At 38.1% G+C, this 13,497-nt stretch overlaps 1 protein-coding gene across 6 annotated transcripts in view; it reads right to left on the bottom strand.

Moving 5' to 3' along the window:
* The window catches only part of CADM1 (cell adhesion molecule 1), a 333,382-nt gene that overhangs the window by 292,471 nt on the left and 27,414 nt on the right, over window positions 1-13,497 (bottom strand). The gene's annotated exons all lie outside the window — the stretch shown is intronic.

Below are 13,497 nucleotides of genomic sequence, written 5' to 3'. Positions count from 1 at the left end.
TGTTTTAACGCTCCCAACATGCAAAGGAGATAAGACCAGTAAAATGTCACATCCATTTTGTCATCTTTCAATCTACACCTGAAGGCTGAAAACAAAAAGTTTTTTCTGGTAGGGTGAGGGATGGGGGGCAGGCAGCCAAATTTTCTGTAGAAATAAATACTCAGCTTTCCAGCTCCCAGGTGCAAATTAATTTTTCTCCCAATTTTGGCCCAATCACCACTTGCAAGAAATGCTATATTATCCCATAGGCCTCTAAGTCCCTGAGATGAAACATTTTCAATTCAGACTTTCCAGTCTTGTCTGCTCAAGTCTGCTGACAGAGACTGGAGGCAATGTGCATCTATTCGCTTTTCCTTTACATTGAATCAATTAGCAATGTTAAATATTTAACACATTAGTTTTATTTCACTGAACAAAACAATCCACAAGCAGCCTAGGTAGTGGCAATGCAAGACAGGAAATGGATCAGATGTGGAGAAAACTGAAGGAAAGGAAAAGTATGTTATAGGTGAATGTGTATTTTAAAAAATACAAAAATCTATTCACAATTCACTGAAGACGGATTGCTTGTTTCTTTCCTACTGCTGATAGGTCCTGAATCTTTATGGAGAACATTAAATTAAAGCGCATAATAGGTTTATGTAGCGTACTGCGCATTGGAGACATTAGTCATGTCCCTCAAGCATTTTTCTCATTTTCTAAGCCTGACTTAAGCCCCATTTCCCCATTGATGAGGGAAGGCCACACTAACCCACAATCCACATCTGCAGTCTGGTGTGCCATTTTTTACGTGTCAACAGAGGCTGTGTCCTGCACTCAAAGCCCTCACAGATTATTATATTTCTGGCACAGTTTACAGAAACCACAGTAAAGCTAATAGGGTCATTCAAGTGGAACTTTTTTTGTTTTTCACTCTTCCCTCTTCAAAACACACTGTGGCATAAAGGGGAATAGAAAGAGAAAAGAAAACAATTCACAATTGTCTTGCAGAACCCTGACTGAAGAGATGAGTAGGACAATTTCTACTCAACCACATAGGCCAAATTTATATGTAATACAGCTAGAAGCTTTGAACTAACAATACTAGGTCACTTAAAAGATGTTGTTCAGGCATTCTAGAACATTCTATGCCAGTATCAGCATCCTTTATCGATCTCCTAATCTGGTACCATGTTTTCAAGAAATTTCCAGGAGGCACTCCTATCTACTGGGCATCAAGTTTACAGCATTGTTGGGCTGACCCAGAGGAATGCTATTTAAAATACACACAAACTGTACAACCACTTATCTGGGCATCTAGGCAAATCTGATGCTAATGAGGAAGCTGAAAAGAACAGGTTGCTGGCCATGTAGCTAGATTTCATTAGCATTATACAGACTCCTGCATCATATTATTTTTACTGTGAAATAATTAGAGCCGTTGATCTCTGCCTGTGAGTGCTACTACCTCAGCATACTACATCTGGGCTTGAAGAAAAAGACATTTTGATAATACCCAAAGACAAAAACAAGATTACTGCACCAAGTTTACCCAATAACTTACTGCATGAATTTGGGCTAGTCTCATTATATCCTAGATTCAAAAAGTTCCACATGATGAACTTACTAGTTCTAGATAGCTGAGTTCTGAGTGACATGAGAGTTGTTTAGTAAACTTACAATCAGTAGAAATAAGATGTCTAGTGAATGTCTTGGCATATGACACCCACAGCCTTTCCTCAGGTATTAAAAGAAGGAAATAAATGTATTTAGGTTATAATAGCTAACACTAATAGAGCCTTTACCAAGTAACTTCTACTATGATAAGCATATAGATATAAAGATATTCCCATGACCTCATGGATAGGTATTATTATCCCCATTTTACAGACAAGAAAACGAAGGCTCAGGCAGGTTAGGTTACTTGCACAAAGTTACACGGTCGATATCAGAAAAAGACAGGTTTTAATCCTGAAAAGACTTACTTCAGAATCTGCCTCCCTTAGATTTTTTTCCCAAGCATTCAATTTTGATGAAACAGCCTCTATAACTTTTTACAGGCATGAAAAGCAGAACCAGTGTTGTAAGTTTTAACCTGGGAATTTGGAATGCCTTTGCCTAGGTTTTTCTTAATGTTTTGATGAGCACCATTGGCTTTAATTCTGTAATAGACTTCTGCTAAAATGGATAACAGACTTCTAGTTCAGAGTGAGCAACAAACATGACTTCCATGTATTCAACCCATAATGGATTGTAAGACTCCAGCAATGTGACTTTGATTTTCAGAGAATGTTCATTTAGCCATACAGGTAATTAGTAATTTGTGTTATTTATTTTCTGGTAAAGACACGATGAGCCAAAAAAGCTAAAAAAAAATTTTCTACCATTTCCCCCACCCTGTGGCACCCCAAAATCAAAACTGCAATGACTTGTAGCACCCTAAGTCTGCAACAGTTCCTGTCCACCAGAGTGAGTGAAGGCAGAACTAGTTTGACATTTCCTGCTGACTGTGATTAGAGCATCTTTTAATGAAGCTCACTTCAAATCATTTTAAATCCATTTGCTCATGTCAACATCAATGTACTCAGCATTATCTACCAATTAGTAAACCGGAAAATATTCTTTAGATAATCTGAAATCTCAGTAAAATATTCAGCATGCCATTCATTTACTATAAACTGCCCTGTAAAAACAAATTAGCAAAACCAGCTGTCACAGGACAACATAAACATCCATTAATACAACCCAACTACTTCAGTTGCTGGCTAAGGTTTTTCAGGAAAGAGAAAATGTGGTGGAAATATAAATCAACAAGAATTTCAAATGTTTAGCATGTGTCTTCAGAATAATATGTTGCACCAATATTAAGGTGTGCATTTACCTTCCCCGTGTGAGATCAAATTTGGAGTAGGAAGAAAAGGGTTAAATGAAACACTCTTCACAAGTCTTTCAATTAGGATCTCGAGTTTTTGTGCTGCAATAAGTCTAGAAGGCCAAAAGAGTTCTAACATTTGTCATGCTTCATAAAGATCAGAAATATCAAAGTGCATGAAAGCTGACCAAATATGAATATGATTATGATTATGCAAAGGAAAATCAATTCAAACGTAGGACTCAGATTTTGCACAACCCACTTATATACACTGCGGAAAGCACCACCCAAACTTACAGGAAACCTGTGAGTACATCACTTACCAGCCAACATTGACTCGTCCTTTCCACAAATCAGCCTGACAAAATTCTATAATTTAAATATGGCAATATTTCAATAGCTGCCTTCCACTTAGGACCCTTTCAGTATTTTTCATTTTGATGCAATGGTTATAAATAAACGGCGGCAGCACCTGTTAAGAGGGATTAAAAAATGCTTTTATATTATGAGAGACCGGGTGAGAGCTTGTTCTCTGATGAAGACACTCATGATATGCACAAGACGTCTGTAGTGGAGGAGCAGTATTCTTCAACAATGATTTCAATTTAAGAATCTAAATTAGGCTTCAGTCACTGATGACTACTTCGACCTTCTAAACGATAGGGAACACTTCAGAGTGGGTATCTAACACGAAAACTGCCAATCACAAACTGGAATGAGCTCAAATATGCAAACCCAACTGATTGACGATAGAAAGGCTTGAAGGTGCAAGGCTGCTCTTTCCTTAGAAGAGCTATGATCCCAAAATGATGGACGAAAGTACCAGAACCAGTACACAAGGTGCCCACAAACAGTTTCACAAAGTATTTCCTAAATACTCATGGGGCCACCCAACTATGAAGCTGTTCAATTTCTAGGACATTTCCATTCTGAGATGCACTAGGCATATTAAGGCATAAAGAAATAAATACACTTGAAAACGGGTGGCTTGTCCCTGAGCCCCTCCTCAAAGGCTGTGTTGAGCATGGAAAAGAGAGAAGCCATAACAGGGACCACTTAGGCTAAGACCATTGTAATTTTAAAATTGTCTCAAAGGAGAAAAGAAATCTATAATACTCTCATCTGATTCTGAGTGAATGAGCTTACAGGGTTTTCTCCTTCCTCTTCAGAAAGCCAAGGCAAACACCTAAGGACTTTAAACAAAAGAAAAAAAAAAATCCAAGGAACTTTAAAAAATTTTTCAAATCACAAACCCAGTCACAGTCACATCCATACATCCTCTGGAGAGAAGTCATACAGTTGTCAAAAGTTTACATTTCTCTTCTTAACATTAATTATTAAGAAAAGCATTTCATCTTGATTTAGCCACCAATAAATTAAAAGTGAATATATTCTATTAAGTACTTAATTTCATAACCAGGTGTCACACTCAGCTTACGGTTTACATATAGAAAAAGATGTAATAAAACAAATGCATTCTGTATCTGGTAACTATAAGAAAGATAAGTAAACTGTAGTAATAATTTACAATTTTGCACATTTTAATTTCCTACTTCCAGTATTTACCAAAATATTATTTAACAGTAAAACAGATACATGTTCATTGGGGAAGAAAATCAAGTCACAGAAAATTACAAAGAAGAAAAACTGTAAGCATAACAATCTCGGTCTTATATTCCCAGCACCACATGACATGAGATGAGACAGGTACACTGGAAAGAAAAAAGCTTGAAGATAGTAGATTTGAAGCCTTCTCCAAAATAATGAAGGCTCTCCTAGAACAGGTGAGTTGTGAAATCAAGAAGAACAGACATAACTTCATGAATAGGATATTTGTTAAAATCCCAAAAGACTTCAATTTTAAAGAAAGGAATTAACAATAGTTATCATGAAAATGGCCAAGGTACCTTATATCTTACAAGGGTGTGTCTGTGTGAGTGGTGTGCATGTGTTTTTTCAGAAAGGCAAAAGGGTCTGTGGATAATGGAGGGGGGACAGCAGCTTATTGTAGTTATGTGGGTTTTGAGTTTTTAGAAACAGCAATCATACGGGTGTGCTCCAAATTTTCATGTATCCCAAGGTTAGTAAATGAACGTAAGTCTACAGAAAAACCCAGACTAGGGCATGATAGCTGTATCAGTCTGTTCTTATGCTGCTAATAAAGACCTACCTGAGACTAGGTAATTTAGAAAGAAAAAGAGGTATAATGGACTCACAGCTCCACATGGTTGGGGAGGCCTCACAATCATGGCAGAAGGCAAAGGAGGAGCAAAGTTACATCCTACATGGCAGCAGGCAAGAGGGCATGTGCAGGCAAACTCCCCTTTATAAAACCATCAGATGTCATGAGACGTATTCGCTATTAAAATAACAGTACAGAAAAAAAACCCACCCCCATGATTAAATTACCTCCCACCGGGTCCCTCCCACAACCCGTGGGAATTATGGGAGCTATAGTTCAAGATGAGATTTAGGTGGGGACACAGCCACAACCACATCAATACCTAAGATGCAAAATATAAATTCTGCACTACTGAACAAGATCTTATAGAAGCTCTGACTTCTACTTCTCTAAGTATGGCTAAGTATACTCACCTCTCGTATAAGGCACTTCAGCCATTCCTCTATAAAAAATAATAATAGCTGACACTTACCTACTTACCTAGTACCTTCTAGGTCCCAGCCATTGTTCTAACAGTTTTACATATATTAACTCATTTTAATACAACAACTCTATGAGATGGATGCCATTGTCCTCCCCCATTTTATAAATGGAAAGACTGAGGCTCAAAGGCATTGAACAACCTGACTGAGATCACATAGAAAGGAAGTGGCAGAGTCAAGGTGTGAGATCAGGTGGTCTGTCTCTTCTTCCACATAAATAAGCTGTAGGAGGCAGTGCTTTAGGATAACATGAAACTGTAAGTTGTCTGCATGCATTAAACCACTTCAAACTACTCTGCTACTTGGTTCTTTATTTGGTTTTTATTCTTTTCCTAATAATGAAGAAGTGAAACTTTCACATAACCACACTATCCGCAACTTCTGGGTTTTTTTTTTTTTTCTTTTCTTCTTCTTTTTTTTTTGAGACAGAGTCTCTGTTGCCCAAGCTCGAATGCACTGGTGCAATCTTGGCTCACTGCAACCTCCACCTCCCAGGTTCAAGAGATTCTCCTGCCTCAGCCTCCCAAGAAGCTGGGATTACAGGCACCTGCCACTATGCTCGGCTAATTTTTGTATTTTTAGTAGAGACAGGGTTTCGCCATGTTGGCCAGGCTGGTCTTGAACTCCTGACCTCAGGTCATCTGCCCGCCTTGGCCTCCCAAAGTGCTGGGATTACAGGTGTGCACCACCGCGCCCAGCCCTGGGGCTTTTATTTTACCTTCTGCTTCCATGACCTTGGTCATTAAGCAGAGCAGCAGTTTTCTAATTAGCAAAATAAAAATAATAGTAATACCTACTTTACATGACACTGTGAGATATGATACAATGCATGTTAAAGTACTCTGTAAACTATAAAATGCCAGACAAATGTTAGCTGCTAATATAATGATTAAACTTTTCATAATGTCATCTTCTCTCCTTCTCCATGTTAGACCACTGGACAGTTCCATTAATTAGATGTGTTAGGAAAAGAATAAAAACTAAATAAAGAACCAAGTAGCAGAGTAGTTTGAAACTGTCTTCAATAATACTGATTAAACTAGCCATTGACAATGAAACAACATTCTTGGAAGGGCATTGTGTCAAAAAGCCCATTTAACCAGCCTAATTTATTCTACTGGAAAAAAAAAACCACAAAAACCTTTCAGATACTATTAGAAAGTAAGCTATCATCCATTAAAACTAAAGTTGAATGGAAAATTTTTAAGAAATGCAATAGATTTGTCAAAAAGTCAAGTAATATTTCTTACCATTCATTAACGATTATAAAGCACTATAACTTGAAGCCCTGTACAAATTAGGACATCTGCACAGACCAGAACCATGAAATGCCATATATATATCATTCAATACATTTACTAAGGGCCTACTATGCAGCGAATAGAACTGCTTCTGTGGAATGATTGTTTTCTTTAAGTGTGCTGTCCTGGTGAAATTAATAAAAGGTACCATTTATAGAGCACCTAATGTAGGACAGGGATTGTATAAGGACATTACCTATCAAATCTCACTTAATCCTTACAATATAACAATCATATGAAGTAGACAGTTTTATCCCAATTTTTTATCAGGAAACTAAGGTCAAACAATGGGAATCAATCACTGAAAGAAGTGAAGGACCCTGAAGTCAAAACTGGTCCCCCTCTCTGCAGTACGTGCTCCCCTTCCTCGTGTCAGCAGGGGTGCCCCAGACTTTTTAACGAGGACACCTTCTAACATCAGAGGAGAGGGAATTAATGAATATCCTGAGTGGCCTAAGACATAGCCAAAAGTTGCCCGAGCACAAACATCTTCATCCTTGGGTATTCATGTACGTTTTTCTTTCTACTCAGAAACATATTTACTGTGTTGACAGTTAAATTTTTTTTTTCTCCAACCTATTAGTGAAATTGACAGACCAAAAATTTGTACCAAATATACCCTGTACCAGTTTGGGGGAACAAATGTCTGCCGAAAGGACAGAACATGCATACAACAGTCAACCAAAGTCCTTACAGAGAAATATGATCAACAAGGAGAAATGAGCAGAATATAAACCAAGCACCTATTGCTCAAACAGTGAACTGAGACTGCCTCGAGGAAGTGAATTTTGGGACTTTTTTTTTTACATATATACTTTAAGTTCTAGGGTACATGTGCACAACCTGCAGGTTTGTTACATATGTATGCCATGTTGGTGTGCTGCACCCATTAACTCGTCATTTACATTAGGCATATCTCCTAAGCTGACCCTCCCCCTTCCCCTCCCCACAATAGGCCAGTGTGTGTGTTCCCCTTTTGTGTCCAAGTGATTCATTGTAATTCCCCACTTATGGAGTGGAAATGTGGTATTGGTTTTCTGTTTTGCGACAGATTTGCTGAGAATGATGTTTCCAGCTCATCCATGTCCCTACAAAGGACAAGAACTCATCCTTTTTTATGGGTACATAGATATTCCATGGTGTATATGTGCCACATTTTCTTAATCCAGTCGTTCACTGATGGACATGTGGGTGATTCCAAGTCTTTGCTTTGTGAATAGTGCGCAGAAACATATGTGTGCATTGGTCTTATAGCAGCATGACTTACGAATCTTTGGTGTACCCCTCATGGATGCTGGGTCAAATGGTATTTAGTCTAGATCCTTGAGTATCACCCCACTGTTTTCCACAATGGTTGAACTAGTTACAGTCCACCAACAGTGTAAAAAGTGTTCCTATTCTCCACATCATCTCCAGGACTGTTGTTTCCTGATTTTTTAATGATTGCCATTCTAACTGGTGGAGATTGGTATCTCATTGTGGTTTTGATTTGGCTTTTTCTGTGGCCAGTAATGATGAGCATTTTCATGTTGTCTGTTGGCTGCATAAATGTCTTCTTTTGAGAAGTGTCTGTTCATATCCTTTGCCCACTTTTTGATGGGAGGACTGACATTTTAAATGAGGAATTAGAAGTGGCTAAGGGGATGCAGGTATTCAAAATGAAAAAGCTCACAGAGGCTGAGCAATGGAAATGGGCTAAAGAGAGGTAAGGTTACTCAGCCTTTGGCACTGAGTATGTGAATCTGGGTTTACACAGTAGACTGGTTCTCAAACATTAGCTGGTGTCAGAGTTTCTGACTCAGCAGGTCTGGGGTGGGGCATTCTAACATGTTCCCAGATTCTGTTGATGCTGCTGGCCTGGGCACAATGCAGGCTGAGATCGGAGGAGGGAGGGAGCTTGTTGACTGGAGTGGACTGGAGCATTTCAAACATGAGATGGCAGCGAGCTATGCTTTAGCTTTCAATCTGCAGAGATAGCGGGGGAGAAGGAAGACACCATGGGTGGAATGAGTAGCAAGACCAGTGGTCATAAAATAAGAAAGATTGGGTTGGGTATGCAAAGAGTTCATGTACAGAAACTAGCAGGCATCAAAAAGGTGGTCATAAATCAAGGGAGGAAGAAGAGGGCAAGGGGCCATGGCAGGCACTGCAAGGCGTAAGAGGAGCTAGGTCCAAACCAACCAGGCACAATCAGCAGAAATTGACTACAGATTTGGCCACACCAGGGTCCCAGAAAGAGAGGGTCAAAAATGATTCTGAGGTTCCAAAGAGCAAGTCTATCTTAAAGAAAATAAAGGGGAAACTGAGAATGGTTGCTTATTTGTGAGGATGAGGAGAAATGGAACTCAGTTTTATGTATAAGTTTCCAACATCAAAAGGTCATCCTAGTAGTTGTATCCTATAGCTAAGTAGATTTCAGAGCCCAGGGAGGGAAATTAAGTTTAACAGTGGATCACAACACAGATACGGGTTTGGAGTCATTTGCCTTTCGAAGAAAGCTGGATCTGTGACAGTAAATGGGTTCTAAGAAGGAAAAGTATATGTTAGAACAGAGTACCCAGGCTGAAGTCATTAAAGATGTCCCTCAAAAAACATATATATGTATATAGGGGTGTATGTGTGTGTGTGTGTGAGTGCAAACATGCGTACACATGCATGCCTAGTTATTAACAAATCAACGTACAGGCTTAGTTTGTAATAATCAGAAATTAACTAAATATGACATTTTTCAAAATTCTCCAGTTTGCCAGTATTGAAATGTTAATTTATTATTCACTGCCACATTAGTGTCACTCTGTAACCTCTTACCAAGTTCCTTGCACGAGCCCTCTGGATGCAAATCACTCTTAATCCATCTGTGTTCTCATATTCACAAACCCTAACATCCTTTCCTTGCTGTACAAGGAACGTATATTTATGTTGCTCTATTTAAAATAAAGAAAAATGACATACAGCTACCTTGGATTTAGAAAAGAATATTATACCTTGTTAAAGATATTGAAAATTAATTATGTCTGGTAATTAATGGCCTAGAAAGCAGAAAAAAAAACTTAGATCTCTTATTTCAGATAATTTTCTGTGATCTACTTGTCATAAGTACTCTTCCAAAAACACACTGTTCAGTTTCGTAAAACCAAACATTTCAACCAGAAGCAAAGTAACTACGGTAAGAACAGGTGCTAACATAGCTTCCAGTGCAAGTTTCACAGTCAGAAAACTCGCCCTAGTTTAAGTATTAATTAAATCATTTGCTAGCTGAATCATCTTAGGCAAGATACTTAATTTGACTAAGACTCCTTTTCCTCATCAGTAATCTGAGGCTTAAAAAGTAAGTAGGCCGGGCATGATGGCTCACGTGTATAATCCCAACACTTAGGGAGGCCAAGGCAGAAGGACTGCTTGAGGGCAGGAGTTTGAGACCAGCCTGGGCAACATAGCAAGGCCCCCTATCTACAAAATTTTACAAAATTCACCAGGTATGGTGGCACACACATGTAGTCCCAGCTACTCGGGAGGCAAAGGCGGGAGAATCACTTGGGCCCAGGAGTTCCAGGTTGCAGTGAGTCATTATGCCACCACTGTACTCCAGCCTGGATGACACAGTGAGATCCCATCTCAAAAAGAAAAGTAACTATCTCAATTGGCAAAAAGATAGACAAGCTTTAATCAGAAAGAATCCAAATACAGAACTACACAAGTATGGTCAATTGATTTCTGACACAGGTGCAAAGTCAGTTAAAAGGAGTAAGAATAGTCTTTTCAACAAATGCTTCTGAAACAAATGAACATTTATAGGCAGAAAAGATAAATTTCAATCTATACCTAATACTTTATACAAAAAGTAACTCAAGATAAATCACAGACCAAAATGCGAAATCTCAAACTATAAAACTTTTAGGAAAAAAAAAAACATGACAAAATATTCACGACTTTGGGTTAGGCAATAAGTTCTTAGTTACCTCATCAAAAACACAATCCATAAAATATAAAATTAATAAACTGGACTTTATAAAAATTAACAACCAGCAAAAGACACTATTAAGAGACTGGAAAAAAAAACCCACAGTCTATGAGAATACATATGCAAATCATGTATCTCACAAATGGCTTATATCTAGTACTCTCAATACCTGACAATAAGAAAACGGCCCAGTTTTTAAAAAATACGCAAAATATGGACGGGCACAGTGGCTCATGCCTGTAATCCCAGCACTTTGGGAGGCCGAGGCGGGCGGATCACGAGGTCAGGAGATCGAGACCATCCTGGCTAACATGGTGAAACCCCGTCTCTACTAAAATTACAAAAAATTAGCCGGGTGTGGTGGTGGGCACCTGTAGTCCTAGCTAATTGGGAGGCTGAAGTAGGAAAATGGTGTGAGGCGTGAACCCGGGAGGCGGAGCTTGCAGTGAGCCGAAATCGCACCACTGCACTCCAGCCTGGGCGACAGAGCGAGATTCCATCTCAAAAAAAAAAAAAAAAAATAGGCAAAATATCTGAATACACACTTCACCAAAGATATTCATATAGTAAATAAGCATGTGAAAACATGCTCAACAACAGTAGTCATTACGGAACTACAACTTAAAACCATAATGAAATATCTCTACATACTTACTAGAATGACTACAACACACACACACACACACACACACACACACACATATACTGACAATATGTAAGTGTTGACAAGGATGCAGAGAAACTGGAATTCCTATATATTGTGGTGGAAAAGCAAAATGGTACAGTCATTCTAAAATGTAGTTTGGCAGTTTCTTAAACATGTATAGTTGTCCCTCAGTATCCCTAGGAGACTGGTTCCAGGACCCCTTCACACACCCAAATCCTCAGATGCTCAAGTCGCTTATATGAAATGGTGTACTATTTGCATAGAACCTGCCCATACTCTCCTGTATACTTTAAATCATCTCTAGATTACTTATAATACCTAACAGAATGTAAATGCTATATAGTTGTTATACTACATTTTTATTTGTATCATTTTTATTGTTGTATATTTTAATTTTATTTTTTATTTTTTTCCTCTCTACCTTAGGCTAAGAATTTTTATTTTTTCACATATTTTCTATCTGAAGCTGGTTGAATACATAGATGCAGAACCTTTGGATACGGAGAGCCAACTATACTTATCAAATGACCTGGCAATCTACTCCTAGGCATTTAGCCAGTAGAAATGAAAACTTAATGGCCCACAAAAAACCTGCACCCAGATATACAGCCACATTACTCATATTGCCAGAAACTGTCAACAGCCTAAATGTCCTTCAGCGAATGAAGGGATAGACTATAGTACATCCATACACCAATGGAATACTACTTGGCAATAAAAAGAAATGAACAACTGATAGATAGGTACATATAGTAACATTAATGAATTTCAGATGCAATATATTAAGTAAAAGAAGCTACATTCAAAAATTACATTCAGTATGATTCCACGTATATGACATTCTGGAAAAAGCAAAACTATAGGAATGGCAAACAGATCAGTAGGGCTGCCAAAGGTTAGCGGTTGGAGGGAAGTTTGACTAGAGAGAGACAGCATGAGGGGATTTGGGTGGGTGAGGAAACTGTATATTGACTGTGGTAATCATACCACTGTAAAATAGATACACAATTCTATGCATGTGTCAAAATTCACAGAACTCTACCCAAAAGAAGTAAATTTCAGTTTATGTAAATTTAAAAATAAATCCTTAAAAGTGTAAATTAAAATTACTGCTAGCAAAAAGGTTCACTCTTACAAAATAGTAGTGGGAACTCAATGAAATGATGAATATAACTTGCTCATAGTAAGCACTTAGCAAAATTTTAATTATTATACTATTACCAAAGTCTCAGTATTTAATATGCAATTCACATTCAAATTAAATCAATACATGTATCAAGAATCAATTATGTCCTGGCACAGAGTTGGCTTCTACAATATACACAAGACATATATAGTATCTGTACTCTCAAGAGTCTCAAGAATATAACTTATGTTCTGATTTTGTAATATAAAAACAAAGGCTAAAATTCAGTTATAAAATTATCTTGGTCAAAGTCAATACTAAATTATCTAAACTAAAAGATGACCAAGACCAGATAATCCACAATCATTTCCATGTGGTTTTTAAGTATACTAGAGTGATTGGTGATTTGTTTGTTCGTTTTTCCTCTGAGGCAGGTTTATCTTAACTTAGAGGCGGAGGCCCTGTGTTACTTAGTCCAGTGTTACAATGGGTTTGCATGCTCTCTGCATGCATCAGGAGATGGCAGCAGGAGGGGGCCAGGAGCATGCTGGGTGGTAGGAGAACATGATCCTAGAATTAAACATTCTGTAGGGCATAATTTACACCGAGAAAATGCAGACCTTATTAGCATCACCGGATACACAGACTACTCAACATTTACACAATGATAAGAGAATCAGGGTGATAAAGACTTCCTAGTTAAAAACTCTCCTGGAAGAACGATAACTTAAAAATCGACAACCGTATATATCTCATAATGAGATACTTAACTTTGTCATCCTACTATGCCAGCAAACAAGCCATGGGGCACACATAATAACTGAAAGTTAACAGCATGCTGACGTCCATTGAAAGAGACAGATGACACTTAAGAAATACATAACATCCAAGCCCTTTGGTAATTTTATTTATTATAATCTGCCACCT

The sequence above is a fragment of the Rhinopithecus bieti genome, unplaced genomic scaffold, assembly GCF_001698545.2.
Source record: "Rhinopithecus bieti isolate Rb0 unplaced genomic scaffold, ASM169854v2 scaffold_11964, whole genome shotgun sequence".
In the NCBI taxonomy this organism is placed as follows: Eukaryota; Metazoa; Chordata; class Mammalia; order Primates; family Cercopithecidae; genus Rhinopithecus; species Rhinopithecus bieti.
Note: the sequence above shows the minus strand (reverse complement) of the source record. Positions and strands in the feature narration are given on the sequence as shown.